This window comes from Dreissena polymorpha, chromosome 1 (genome assembly GCF_020536995.1).
Source record: "Dreissena polymorpha isolate Duluth1 chromosome 1, UMN_Dpol_1.0, whole genome shotgun sequence".
NCBI classification, from domain to species: Eukaryota; Metazoa; Mollusca; class Bivalvia; order Myida; family Dreissenidae; genus Dreissena; species Dreissena polymorpha.
In genome coordinates, this window is record NC_068355.1 from 33,364,751 (window position 1) to 33,380,144 (window position 15,394).

Here is a 15,394-nt window from a genome sequence, read left to right on the forward strand (position 1 = left end):
AGTATTTCAAATTAATTATATACTTCGTCATGAGAAACCTTACCTATTTAAAAGACCTTTCTAGTTTAAAATATTATTATCTGTTCTTAAACTAAAGGTGTTTCTTTTTATTTTAAGAAAAAGAATGTTAATATTTTGTTTTTCTTTGTTGGTATACCTGACATAAATATTCTGCAGTATTTTTCCGACGAAACAATTGATAACTTTTTAGTTAACAACGTGTCGTTTATTTTTTATTTAAGCACTTAACTGAAGTACTTTACTTGTTGACATCTACAAAAAATGTATAATAGTTTATTCAACTTGTGTACAAAAGTAAACTTATTGTTTTTTATAATTGAATTTGTTAAAGTATTTCACTGTTTTCATTCATATGTTTACATAATTTTCATTTTATCCATCTTTTAGATGCAAAGCTTGTGTAATTTATCATATTAAACTTACATATAGTACAGATGTATATCAAATGACTGGTGTGTGCTTGTGGGAAAGAGAAAACCATACTTTAAATTAAAATACCTTGTTATATGCCTTGCTTTTCATTTCATACAATTCAAATTAAGACACTACTTGAAAATGTGTTTACTTGTTTTGTAAAAATATCTTAAGATAAATTGTATATGATCGAAAGAACAATTAAAACTGGTTAATGAAAATAAGTCAATTACAAGTCAACGGAGAGTGATGTAATATTGTTAAAATTGTCAAAACTGTCATTCTCTCTATCTCGATAAAGATATGTTATATTCTTAAAAAACAAATTCAAAATTGTCTCCCTTGTTGAAATAGATTGTGTGTACCTTACAACTTGTTATGTTATTAATTTAAAGTGTGAATGAAAACAGTGAAATACTTTAACTGATCGAACAACAATAAATTATTTATTTACACTGACAATTCATTTGTTGTTCAGTTATTATAAATGTAAATGGCTAAATGTCAACAAAAATTTCGTCAAGCTTTGAACACGTTTAAGAACATCAAATTGTGGTCTGGTAAATGAGGAACTACATTATATACATACATTTAAGCTTGTCAGAATGTGGTCTTGTAAAAGCGGGTCTACATAATAAACATATAAGGAAAGCATTATTGTGTCCGAATGCAAACACCAACACCAACGATGAGCAATAAAAATGTGATCTTGTAAACAAGGGATAACTGAACTATATTTACATAGTATTTTTTATTGAAAGTACAACACACTTTAACTGTACATCAGTATTCGAACTTGAATCAATGACGATCTACTTTAATCAGAGTGCAAGACAATTCTTAAATCATCAAACAGCACATCACTTACATAAACATGTATATCTCTGTAAGTCACATAAACTTAAATATTTCCATAACAAATTAAAATTGAAAGCAATAACTTTAACATAAAATAAATGCATCATTTTGGAAACCCTCATAATCATTCCATTTTTTAAAGATCATTATGATCCAAATTAACAAAAAATATAGATAATGTGATATATAAGACATAACTAAAAGTGGATCAAACTTCACTGTTTTACAGCCATTTTTTTGCCGGCTACTCTCCAGTTAAATGTTAACCACCATCTGTCAAAATCTGATAATAAAGTTTCTAACCTTTAATAAAAAATGTTTTTCTTACCACATATTCAAAGGCCTATTGCAGATTCAGTCATGAGAAGTGAATATATACAAAATCAAATCAATAAATGAAGTTGATTTATTAAGTGAGTATAGTATTATGTAACCTCTGCGGACAAACCACTAGTTATAAATGATAAACAAACACATAGGTTGTGTAGTAAGCTTTGTCAAAGCATACAGCAACAATGCATGCGGGCGAGAATAAAGACACTTACACATTCAATACGCTAGACATTATAAATGTATTAAAATTAACTTAACAGACACCAGGTTACAGTCTATAGAAATATTAAAATTAACTTAACAGACACCAGGTTACAGTCTATAGAAATATTTAAACTTTTACCTTTAAAATACCCTGAACAGTAATCTCAGAACTTGAAGATATTTATATAAGTCAGACATGTGCATAACAAATAATGCCATAAATTGGTAAGTCTCTGCTCAATATGAGGTACTCAAGTATTTGAAAACAGACCTTGGGACAGTACAAAGAGGTTATACACGCTTTATTTACAAATGCAACATGTTTATTTGGAGTAGACGAACAAATTAAGACATGATCAAAACAAGAGCACCGCCTTGCGGGTGCAGACCGCTCATCAATTTTTCTTTTAAAGGTGAAGGGACTCTCAATACTTCAATCACAAAGGAGGGAGGGGTGGAGTGGAGAGGGGTGTATATTGTGGGGGTGTGGTCATTTATTACATTATCTTCAAAAAATAAGAAAACAAACAATTTGTTGTTGTTTTTTTTTTAGGGGGGGGGGGGGGTATTCTTGAGTGGGATGGTTGGACGGTATTTCAAAAATAAAATATTTTTTGTGTGTTGTTTTTAACAAATAAAAAAAAATTGGGGGGGGGGCGGTGGAGGGTATAGTGTGATGGTTTTATTTATGAGATGATCTTTAAAAAAGAATGAAAAACAAAAAAAATTGGATGGGGGATTCTGGATTCTGGGGTTGGAGGGGGGGGGGGGGGGCTTTGGGAATGGTTTGGGTAGAGTCTTTTTTGGTATGTCAGGAAAGAGTTCTTATGTCAAAGTATCAATTAAATAAAATCATAACTAAAGAAGTTATGGTAATTTTAGCAAAATTTAATAATTTGACCTTGATAGTCAATTAAAGGTCAAGGTAAAATTCAACTTGCCAGGTACAGTACCCGCATGATAGCATGAAAGTATTTGAAGTTTGAAAGCAATACAAAGCTTGATACTTTGGAAGTAAAGTGGATCGAAACACAAAATATAACCATATATTCAAAGTTACTAAGTCAAAAAAGGGCCATAATTCCGTCAAAATGACAACTAGAGTGATGCAACTTTGCCTGCACAGTCCCCTTGACATAGTTAGTAAGTGTTGCAAGTATGAAAGCAATAGCTTTGATACTTTAGGAATAAAGTAGACCTAAACACAAAACTTAACCAAATTTTCAATTTTCTAAGTATAAAAAGGGCACATAATTCTGTCAAAATGCCAGTCAGAGTTACATAACTTTGCCTGCACAGTCCCCTTATAATAGTTAGTAAGTGTTGCAAGTATGAAAGCAATAGCTTTGATACTTAACAAATATAATGGACCTAAACACAAAACTTAACCAAATTTTAAATTTTCTAAGTATAAAAAGGGCACATAATTCTGTAAAAATGCACACCAGAGTTATCTCACTTTGCCTGTTCTGTCCCCTCATGATAGTAAGTAAGTGTACCAAGTGTGAATGCAATAGCTTTGATACTTTCTGAGAAAAGTGGACCTAAACACAAAACATAACCGGACGCCGATGCCAAGGTGATGACAATAGCTCATTTTTTTTTCTCCAAAAAATAGATGAGCTAAAAATGCATCTAGTACTACAACTATAGTTCATTATTAACATGCTTGAATGGTACCAATCGTTACTCATGTATACACTTCATGTATACACATTAAAGCAAAATGTTTATTTTCTGTCAATCGTATCAATATGATATGTTTGAAATATGACATAAAATTAATATACATAAAGCTTTTTTTATATGTTCAACAACAAAACATTTATGGTTCATGAACTAAATTTAATATTAATGTCAACAACCACACCATTTAGGAATCTGGTCTTAGACATTTGCTGAAGTTGTAAATATAGAGATTAAGAGGCATTTTGTGCCAAACATTCACTTATAATCGTCATAATAACATGTTATATTTTATTCTACAAATTCCATTAGACTTATTGGTGAATATCATGTGAATAATTTTAAATACATGTACTGTATGAATTTACTTGTTATGTTGAGATGTGAACACATTAATTTTCTTACAAGGGAGACAACTTTTTTAAGCAAATGACATTGCTTTAACCGGAAAAAAAACAAACAACAACTGCACTTCTTAGCAATTGCAAGCATATTACATAACTCTCCCTTGATTTGTAATTTAGTGATTTACGTTTTGAGATATCAATTATTCTTTAGAATGTAAAACATAATTAAGCAAATGTTTTAAATACTTGGTAAACTTTGAAAACTAAATAGCATTGCATCTAACAACCTGTTCCTATTGCTAAATTTCAGAATCTGTTATCCTGTATAAATGTTTAACAGGGGCTAAATTGTTTGGGTTACCAAAAATCTACAAGATGTACCGTTTACAAAGGATGTGTACAAAGGAGTGAAAACATAGAGTTTATCTCATCAAAATGGAAACAATATATGAGTTATTTACATCGAACATACAATTATTTTAAAGTTGCTCTATATATCAGTTGCAAAATTTACCATCATACAGTGATAAACATTTATTTTTGGTAAAGTTACTACCGGTAAATGAATTGAGAGCATGAAAATCCGGTCTTCAAAATGTGTATATACACAAATGTAAGACATAAAACATATATTATGTCCGAACACAATTGTCAACATTTATGAGCATGTAAATAATGTATATAACAACAAAAAATAGACAATAACAATCACGACTTTGGCTTTTATTCATGAACCTTATCATAATTATTTAATAAATTTATTTTTAAATACTCAGTTTCAAAACAATTAAAGCATTCCAAATAAAGAACAAGTAATTATCTTATAATTTAACAAACAATCTCCATTCAAATCAATAAAGTTAAAGAAGTAAATACAGAACTGACAATTGAAAGATTAAATAATGTTGTCTACATTCAATTTATATTCATTTCAAATACTGCCATACTTAACAAGATTCTTGATAAAATACGGACCCAAATGAGCAAACTTAATAAGATTATTGTATAGAAAAAGACAGACAGATCAAATAGGAAGCCTCAAACTCTCAACCTTTCTGCACAGTTATTTTAGCTAGCATTTCTATATTGCATGTAAAAACAGAAAACTGAAACATGCTTATTACATGAACAGAATCCAATACATATTTTGTGATTGCGTCCAAGTTACCAGCATTACAAGTTACATGAACCGAATCCAATACATATTTTGTGATTGCGTCCAAGTTACCAGCACCATTTAAACAGCTTTGAATTATCACAAGCTCAATGTATGAAAGAATGTCTGAAGTAAAATTTATTTTCCATGCATATAACGTTATCAGATGCAAGTTTCGTAATACAAATAATTATATAGACGTGCAATATGTGTGCTTAAAATAATACTTAACATACACGCCTTTATCAAGTTACCTTAATCTCATTACACTTAACTACATTTAACACATCTCATCAATTGTTAATGACTCACAGCATCAGAGTTTCCATAATACATGACAGATTGTTTTTCTTCCAATAAACCATGACTGGCAAATTAATATATGGCTTTTCGCGTGAGTTGTTGTGCTTTTTCATTCTGCCATTTCAATATGAACAAGGTTATTCATTTTCCACCCGTCACAAAATCCAGAGATGAGACCTGTCAGAGTAAGTGCTTAACAGACCACGAGGTCTGTAGAGACTGGCACATCTTAAACAGTATTTATGTCTAATTAAGCTTCCATGATTTGACTGGGGTCAATATGGTAACAACTGCTGCAACAGGCTTTGTTGCTGATTGGTCAGTTTGATTTCGTCAATTGGCTTCTGAAAAAAGAAAGATGTAATACAGTTTTTCCTTCTATTGTTGAAACTAAAGGAAATAAAGAACAAGCACAGAACTTCCATAGGGTGTTTCGAATGATCTGAATCCATAGAGGGAATGATGGCTCGATTGGTCCTTGTCGGCTCGCGTACTACTTAAGAGTATTCCATGTACTCTTAAAGTATACCACACTATACCCAGGGTACAAAAAATGCGCTTTAAGGCACCCGGCCAATATTAGGCTGTACCCGAATTTTCTATAAAGATACTTTTTGCTATCGTACAAATATTACCTAATCATAAATAACAATAAGGAAGGGCCTACTAGATGATGGCCACAAAAATATGCATTTGGCAAGAGTTTTTCTGAGAAAACTCAAATGACTTGTATGAAGTAAGACAAAGGTTTTCTACTTGTGTCTCAAAACTCAATTTTTATCAAAGAAATTATGAAACAAAATACACAAGTAGGAAAGTTTGCATTATGGTAAATATATTTGGTTTCACCACACAAGAAGCAATACTTTTCAAGGCTACACTAGACACAAAATCTGACAGCTGAATTGATGAATCCATGGACAAGGGTGAATCTACATGCACCCACACATCTCTAAATTAGTGGGCATACCAAAAATAAACACATGACTTGAAAACTCACCCCTAGATTGCTCTGCATTATGTTCATAGACTGATGGTTCAGAGGCCAGAATCTCGAGACGATGACTACTGTCGGTTCATGTACTGTGACTGCTAATGCATCGAGAACAAAATCAACGCTTTGTTATCCGGTTTTCCTGGAAATAAAGTCAATCATAAGCCAAATGAAACAAGAGCACCGCATAGCGGATGCCAACGCTTGGCTGCGAAAGCTTGTCAATTTATTTTTTTAAGAGGTCACAGTTACCTTGACCTAGTGACCCAACAAGAGATGTGTTTGTCAGAAACACAATGCCCCCTACTGCGTCACTTTGAATTAAAATTCAGGGGGGGGGGGGGGCGCGTAGCCAGAATTGATAATGTATCTATGGACATAAGTCCACAGGTATGTACTGGGTAATGAACATCAAAGAAATTATTATTATATCATTTAAGAAAAAAACTTTGACAAATCAATCATGTGAGTTATAAATAATCAAAATAATAAATCTGTACAGTAACTGTGAAAAAAACTTCAATTCTTGGTAAGGAAATATATAATATGAGATTTATAATTATATAAATTACTTCCTTGAAAATAATTGTCTCTAACAAATCTCTATTTTTAGTAGCAAATAAGTAAAAGCCACTACCGTGACTGTGATTGACCTCTCGAAATGTGCAGCTCCCTGAGATACACATGCATGCCAAATATATAAAGTGGCTATGTTCAAAATTGAATTATTATCTCCATTTTTAAAGCTTATTACTTCCCTTAAATTTGTATTTTTTACCGTAGACCGTAAAGAATGACCTAGACCTTTTACCACAATGTGTTTGTCAGAAACACAATGCCGCCTACTGCGCAGCTTTGATTTATTTAACAAAAACATATATGTGGGCAGGTCAGATAACTATGTCCATTTGAAGCTTATTACTTCCCTTGACTTTGTTTTTTCTACCCTAGACCTTGATAATGCGGAAAACCTAATTGGTAAATATTCTGGTGATCATTAATTGGAGAAATAGTAGATGCGCAAAAATAAGACCTCCTTTAAATAAGTGATTCCACAGTATTATAACATCATGGAAATATGCGCTTAAAAACGTCAAACTTCATGTTAAAAGTATGAACTGGTGGACAAAACTTATCATTATGTGCGAATCGTTATCAATTACTTTAATATGTCTAATTATTTATGACAAACACATGTTTTGTGGATATTCTTAAGACATTAGTATTTTTGTGATATGTTTACTGTAGTGAATAACATGACATCTTAAATGTTTGCATGGAAACCAACACTTATTTCAATTACATAAATCTTTATTCAAATAAATGTATATATAATGCGCAGGTTAAAACTAAACTCTTACTTATCAAAGAAGGTAAGCAGCTAGAAATTTGTGCATGGTTTCTTGGCTTCCTAAATTTTATTTAAGTGTTTCTCCTTTCAGACTTTGATAGCACATTACGTAGTCAACTTGCTTTCTGCAAATGACAAAACAATATTTTACAGAAAATGTTTAAAGATATATTCCTGTTCTGTAATCAAATCCTTTATAATCAAACAAGGCAACAATGTTTCTGCATACATTTTGCAAACTGAGAAAGATTTACAATATTAAAAGGAAACGTTCTTGGTTGTTCTTGCTGATGCCCTATGTTAGTGTCCTTTTCTTAACTGATAAAGATGGATCTTTATTTGCAGATAACGATGGATCAATGTTAAATAAATGGGTTAAAGAATTTACAATATATTTTAATAGATAGAATTACAATGGAAATAGTACAGTTCATGGAATAACATACAATAAATACAAAATCTGTGAACATATCCCTTTAAAATCATACACTTTCTTACTTCCATGAGTGACCATCCAAGCCCTTAGACCATACAAATAACCCCCAGGTCAGTACAGGGGCAATGTGCGGGCCATCCTCAACATGGCAAGAAGAGGCAGAGTGAAATAAAACGAACACTTAATCAAAGCAAAGTTATATGTATCAATATGCTTACATATATTTTGATCAAATATAATAAGTTAATATTAAATGGTTGAGAATAAACTAAATTTATACAGACATGTTTGCATTCATACTTCTTTATAGTTTAATGCATATGCACCAGTGTTGTTGATGTATTGCGTACGACTGCTGCTGCATCTGTTGTTGCTGCTGCGCTGACTTGACTTGATTGCTAGGATACTGCTTGACACTGAACACGAACCACTGGAAAACAATTATATACCGGTATATATATTGGAACATTTGGTATAATGAAAGATTATTAATATTACAATAGTACATTGATTTAAAATCTAAGATCACAATTGATGCAAGGGCTATAATGCTTTGGTTGTTTTTAAACAAAAATACTCACACGGCTCTGTGCAACTGTGGGCACACGTTTAGTTACCCCCCCCCCCCCTTGAATCAAATAATAACAACCTCTGAATTCCCATGTATGGTGAGATACAGAAACCGTAAAATATTTTTATGCAAGACAGTGACTTGACCAATACTTAGTTAGAGCTCTGTCACAAAATGACCACTAACTCTCAATCTAGACTTCATGGGGTTCACATGATTGAAGTTTTAACTTATTCCCTTTAGAAATGTAGATTTGGTGAGGTAAAAATATATTTACATAAAATTCAGACGAAACGCCCCTCTAACTGACCAACTTACATAAAATTGACTCCAATATAACCTCTCCTTGGTTTGTGGGATTTAATGATCATTTATATACATCCCCGCCCTACAGGTCATGTGAGGTTGGGATGTTCAGAGATAATTAAGGCCATAGGTGCATCATGAATCGGCCTCCCACGGCTGGGGCTGCTACTGGAGATCAGAGTGGTACAGATTTTACATTCCGCATGGAATCTCATGTATATTAAGGTTCCCGTTTAGCGCAGGCTGCGAGGGTTTAGGAAGGGTGCCTTGTTCACTGGCATGTTGTCCTTTGAAATCAAATATCAACAAAGTGAATATCTAGTTGCATCAGCAGAAAGTCATGCTTCTATTCACTGCAATGTCCTACCTTGAAGGCAAGTCAATATTTGACATTAAAATAGACACGTGCGATACACTATTCAAAGCATTACACAGTTATGCAATGTATGAGCTGTAAAAAAATAGGAAAATTAAATAAATTCTAATCGCATTTATGCTAAGACAAGTCGCAATTTTACAGACAGTTCGTATACCTAAAAATGAAGAAAAAAACTACACTACTCCAGAAGACTGGTTTTTATTAATCATTGCAGAACGGTCAATGTGTCTTCATTAGACGAGAACATTTTTATTAAGCCCACAAACATGATGGATAACTTTCATGAAGATCCAATTGAAATTGTCTTTAAACAGAGAGCAGAGGTTATAGGTGAGGCCACTGCCCAACAGCCCACATGCAGCTGCCACAATAATTCTATAATACATGAGCCTTGCTAGGAAAACCAAGATTTTATTGCATTTTTCGTTTAAAGATAAATCTTCTCAGCAAAATCAAGTTAAGGGGGAATTTAGCGGTGTTTAATTCAAATGCCAAGAAAGCATTCTGACCATATTTCAGCATTATTGAGCCTTGACACCAAGTTTATTTTTACACAAGTGGCCCTGATTCAAACGCTGGCTAACTTTCATCAAGATTGAATCTTAATCGTGACGTCTAGACTCTAGAGTGTCGACCATGATTTTCTGTTATTTGAATAGATGACCTAGTTTTAGGATGCATGTTAACACGATGCAAATTGGCTTAGATAATGTCCAGATTTCAGATCAAGTTTCATCAAGATTCAATAACAACTCATGCTTCCAGATTGGTAACAAGCTATAAGTTGAAGCAGCACACAGCATGATCCCTAACATAAGGTGATCACAATTTCTCACTTTGAGAACTTCGTGCTCAAATCAACTAAAATGATCATTAAATGTGTTGATTTGCAACACGTAACATTTAGGATTGTTCTGGGTGTAATAGTCATATGGGCGATTCCTGATGCAATCAATGAAAAGCTACTTACACTATTACTGGCATGTGCTTTGTTTACCATTAAAACTATAATCACATAGTGGATAGGTCACAATTGGTCATTAAAGTTGATATACAGATATCGACAACAGAAAAATTCATCTTATTCAAAGCTATAGACATCACTGAACTCTCTTATGCATCAATGGTAAACAAGAAATATCTTTTAAAATGATATACGGCGTTGATTGTGGTTGGAGTTTATGAAAGGTAAAGAGTTCAATGAATGAGATCAAGGATAGCGAATGTCTTTTTCGGTGCAGTTCTTAGCTGCATCACACGCAGAACGGGATGTTACGTGGAGTTTTTGCGGCTTATTTTACATTATTACATCTTGCTGGTCATAAACCTATAGATACAAAACAGAAAACCAAAAGAATAATGGAAGTGAAATTAAAACATTTGAGTCAACCGGCCACATGCGAAGTATCCGTACATATTTTAAATATTTATACGCGCGTTCTTTAAACAAACCTGTTTTAGTGGTTTGTCGGGCATTGCTATTTGATTCGAGTATAAACAGTATCGAGAATCATCGCGCTCATTCTTAATACATTAGTCAATATGGTGGAATAATTCTTGTTAAATTAATTAAAAATAATATTTATTATGGTATTGTTGAAAACACATAAAGAATCTATTATTGACATACCATAATTATATCGCTGGATATCTTCATTTAACATCTTTCTGGTCTTAAGAAAATTCCAGTTCAGCTAGTTCACGCTATAGCGTCTTTATTATATATAACGCAGCAATGACCTGTATAAAAACTCTGACATTCACACACACTAACCGCAAACTGACGAAGGTGTAGAATCTACGCACAAACTGTATTGATGTGAAGAGTTGAGTGTAAAACTGTTCTATCTATCATGCCTTTTCATAAGAGATAAAATTGTTTCATGCTGAACACGCAGTAAAACTGTGTTAGAAAGACACCGCCGTGTTTCCAATGTTCTGGTGGTATTCTCAAATCAGCCAATGGACTAAATTAAGTGTATTCATTCATGGGTAGCCGCGGGCATTTTTATTAATGTATTACCTAAAGGACACCTAAGTTCAAAAGTGACATTACACAGCTACGCAGAAAAAAGAATCATAATTACAATTAGTATGGGACCTGATTTTGTAAAGAGTTAAAGAGTCAAATATGTTGGTACCTGCTGATAAATTGTTTGTTGGTGTTGTTGTTTTGAGTGTTAATATAGCTCTTTATGATCAATTTAAAATGCAATATTGAGGGTTAAAATTGAAACTTCTTCTTTCTATATTCGATACAAGAGTTTATCGCTGAACTCCTAAATTGAAATAAGATAAACTGGTCAATTAAATGATGAGCAGAAACCAAAGTTTGAATTAGGTTTAACCTGCTTATTAAAGCTTTATTGCATCTAACGTCTTAGGCTATTGAGACTGGGTCTCCTGAATGCTTTGCCATAGTGGCCCCTTTTGCAATGGCACAAGAACTTACCTATTGAGATGAAGTGGCTGAGTTGCAGTTGGTCACCATCTTTCTTTGGACCTGAACTTTTGAGGATAAGGCTTCTGCGAACAGATTAAAAAATCTTAGCGCATTCCATAAATGTGTCCCATGTAAACCAAATTATTCAAAACATTCTGATATTGTATCAGTTATATTGGAAGTCAATCAATGTTGTTTAAGTAAAACATTTATAAGAAATACATCATGTTTGTAGGCTTTTGATACAAATGGGATATACACCAAAGACTTGATACAAACATAGCCATCTATATACTATACACTTGATTCTGACATGTTTCATCCCTCTGAAACCAATATTTATTAAGTGCAGTTCAACAACAAAAAGGTGGGTTGGACATAGGGAATGATGGAAGCAAGGACAGATAGAATTACTGACAAGGATAAATCTTAAAGCCCCCCCCTTACACACTTTCAAGGCAATACAAAACAATACAAATATTTACGATTACCTGATGATTTTTTAAGTTAGCACCCATGAGAGAGTATTATCAATATATAACACACACAAACTATTTGAATTGAAATTTGGAGTAAAACAACTGCACATAATACAAAGTAAATTACACTACCAATCTACTATTTGGATAAGGTAATCTTGACCAGGAAAATGTGGAGCCCCATGTTTAGATTGGCTGCACTCTGCGAGTAGGACACGTTGAACTGCCCAAAAGTCCTTCGCCGAGAGCCGCCCACCACCACCCATGCGAAGGAAGTGTCCCTGGGTGTCTGGGCCCAGCTGGCAAGAGAGCCTGTTGTACAGCTGGTTACCAATCTATGATTGAATAGAGTTCTGTAAGAACTGGCTCTTAAAACAAAATGCAGGCACTTAAATAAATATTAAAAATAAATAAAGAAAATTATTGTTTAATGTACTAAAGGCATTAAATAATTGTTTTACTCAAATTAAAACGAATGAAACAATTACATTAATTATATCAATTTTTGTTATACAATGATAAACTTTGGGTTCAGGGGCTGACCTTTGGCTGAAAAATAGACAACACTGTGCGCTGACCTTCTGTGATTTAAACTGATATGATATCAACCGTTATTTGCTTTTTATTTACCAAGTTTGATAAATTTAAAAACACCAAAATTCCCATTTGATGCTAGGAACTTTTCCTTAATCGGGCAGAAAGAAGACTGATACACTTATATGAGCCTCATTCTGGTAAAATGGGACTCAATGTGTGCGCAGTCTGCACAGGCTAATCTGGGATGACACTTTAATAGGACTCAATGTATGTGCAGTCTGCACAGGCTAATCAGGGATGACACTTTAATGGGACTCAATGTATGTGCAGTCTGCACAGGCTAATCAGGGATGACACTTTAAGCAATATGACTCAATGTATGTGCAGTCTGCACAGGCTAATCAGGGATGACACTTTAAGCACATACATTGAAACCCGTATCCCAGAGCACCGCTCAAATACTACCTGTTTTTTTGTTGTTTCTGCTGCTGCTGCCGTAGACAGAGATAGAGCAAGTCCTGACGCCAAATTCGTCAACCCAAAGCCGTGAATTCCAGACAACAACGGTTGTTAAATGGCCTTAATTGCTCGCAGACTGTTCTTCTGGTGTAAGGTTCGCATTATTTAAAAGCAACATATCGAGGTCAGTCACATTAATGGACACATCACTATAAGCTATCTGTTGGGTTAGATCGTTTCCGTTCGAGCGACTCGCCCCGAACAATTTGCCGTTGCCCAGCATCAATTTATTGCTAAGCCCCATCCACGCTGGAACGGAAGTCTAAATTACCAAGGATCCGCTGTTGGAAGTGTTGATGAAGCAAACATGGGAAAATATCTTGATAGGAAGCATGTAAGGCTGACACAAGAGGATTTCGTGCTGAATTTCTTGAGAGAGTTGTAATATTTTTGCAAAAGGGGGTCGGGATTGTACAATAATGTTTGTCTTGTTGGCTCATGTTTGCTGAAAAAGCAATGGAAAGCAAACTAAACCCAGATTGTATTTAGTGACGAATGAATATTAAAACAAACTTACTTTACACACCTTTTTTAATGACAAACATTGCGTCTATAATTGATATTCAGGATATCGCAATTAATTTTTCACAAATTTGAACTCAGAATAGCGTTGAATCAATGAGTTACTTTCACCAACTTTACATTAAAATTTTGTTGTTTAAAACCGCGAAGAATACACGGTAAAGTACAGTTTGTAGCAAGGTAAAATACTTATCTAAACAAAAAACAAAAACAGGCATAACTTTAGCAAATTAAAGTGTGAGACTGTACTCCTTAAAAAGTGCAACTATACAACAAAATGTGAGAATCAACAACTTTAAAATTCATGTAATACTATATAATTTTTAATGTGATACTCTTTAAATATGTCATTATAAAACTTAAAACATGATACTGTACACCTTTATATGTATAAAACTAAGAATGTGAGACTGAACAACATCAAAAGTAAAACAATACAACTGTATGACATATCATCAAAAACAATAGATGTGAGTTAAATACTGTAAGTGTATGTGTACTTGATCAAACATGTTTTGTATATGAGTTAGACAGAAATACAAAAAACGATGGACATCTATGGTGAGAGAAACCTACGCCACTCTATCTGGCTACCAGGGCCATTATACTAGTTATTATAGCATTTTCTGATTAAATTAATTCGCTGTATTGATATTTGTTGATTTCTCGAATATATAGCCAAGTTTTTGTAGGACATACTTAAGACTTAAAGTTTCACTTCTGAAAGCAATAAAGTGCAATTGTTTTGCAAACATCCCGGCCATATTTTAAATAATAATCATGTCCAATTCTATGTGAAATATGTTTAGAACACCAACAACTTCAAAATATTAATAACACTTAGTGAAATTTGCAAATCAAGCCAATTATTCTCATAAAAGACTATTAAATGTGCTAGAACAGGGGCTAGCTCTGTGCAGAGTTTATTGTACATGAAACAATATTTGAAATTAGGAAAATTTAGGAAAAATCCTGCTGTTTTGATTTAAATTGGGATTGTTTTATCGTTAACAAATATTTAAACATTGAGAACAAGAGCTATCAACATTAATTGCATTAAGGTTCAACTTATAGAGCCGAATAAGGAAATGAACTCAATGTTTCAACCTATTTAAACAAATATTGAATTAAGAATTTTAGCCAGTAATTACGGGAAATATAGACGTTTTTAAATTACGAATGGGACTGAAATATCAGCCCCAATTTTCAAAATACATAAAACAGTAAGGTCTCACCTGAAGCTCAACAAGCTGAGATGACACGCTGGCCTCACTGATATTGTTAAGGATTGAGTTTGAGCTCTGATTAACTTCGGTTGAGCGTCGAATGGCGCACTGGATCATACAACAAAAATGCTGTCATATTTCAAGGCCTTCTTTAGCCTCGAATCAATACGATGCCCTTTGGGCTCGGAGTTTCAAGTTCTCGTAACAAAACGCAGGTGTTCGCTTTTAGCAGAGTGTTTCCAATATTTCGCGGATTTCGCGCCAGAAGAACACACCCTATTGATGTATCGTGTTCTGTATGTTCACAAC

The 15,394-nt window shown here is 33.4% G+C and overlaps 1 long non-coding RNA gene across 6 annotated transcripts; it reads right to left on the minus strand.

The window, feature by feature from the left end:
* Positions 1-1,937: 1,937 nt before the first annotated feature.
* Positions 1,938-15,375, minus strand: LOC127876208 (uncharacterized). Of its 6 annotated transcripts, none has more exons than XR_008047741.1 (8): positions 15,095-15,375; positions 13,284-13,782; positions 12,445-12,616; positions 11,812-11,885; positions 8,993-9,267; positions 8,404-8,533; positions 6,323-6,458; positions 1,938-5,666 (listed from the first exon to the last, which is right to left on the minus strand). It is a non-coding gene; the product is annotated as an uncharacterized LOC127876208 (long non-coding RNA). The 6 variants fall into 6 exon arrangements; XR_008047732.1 differs by having other exon boundaries at positions 12,414-12,616; XR_008047735.1 differs by having other exon boundaries at positions 8,430-8,533; positions 11,812-12,616.
* Positions 15,376-15,394: the final 19 nt, after the last annotated feature.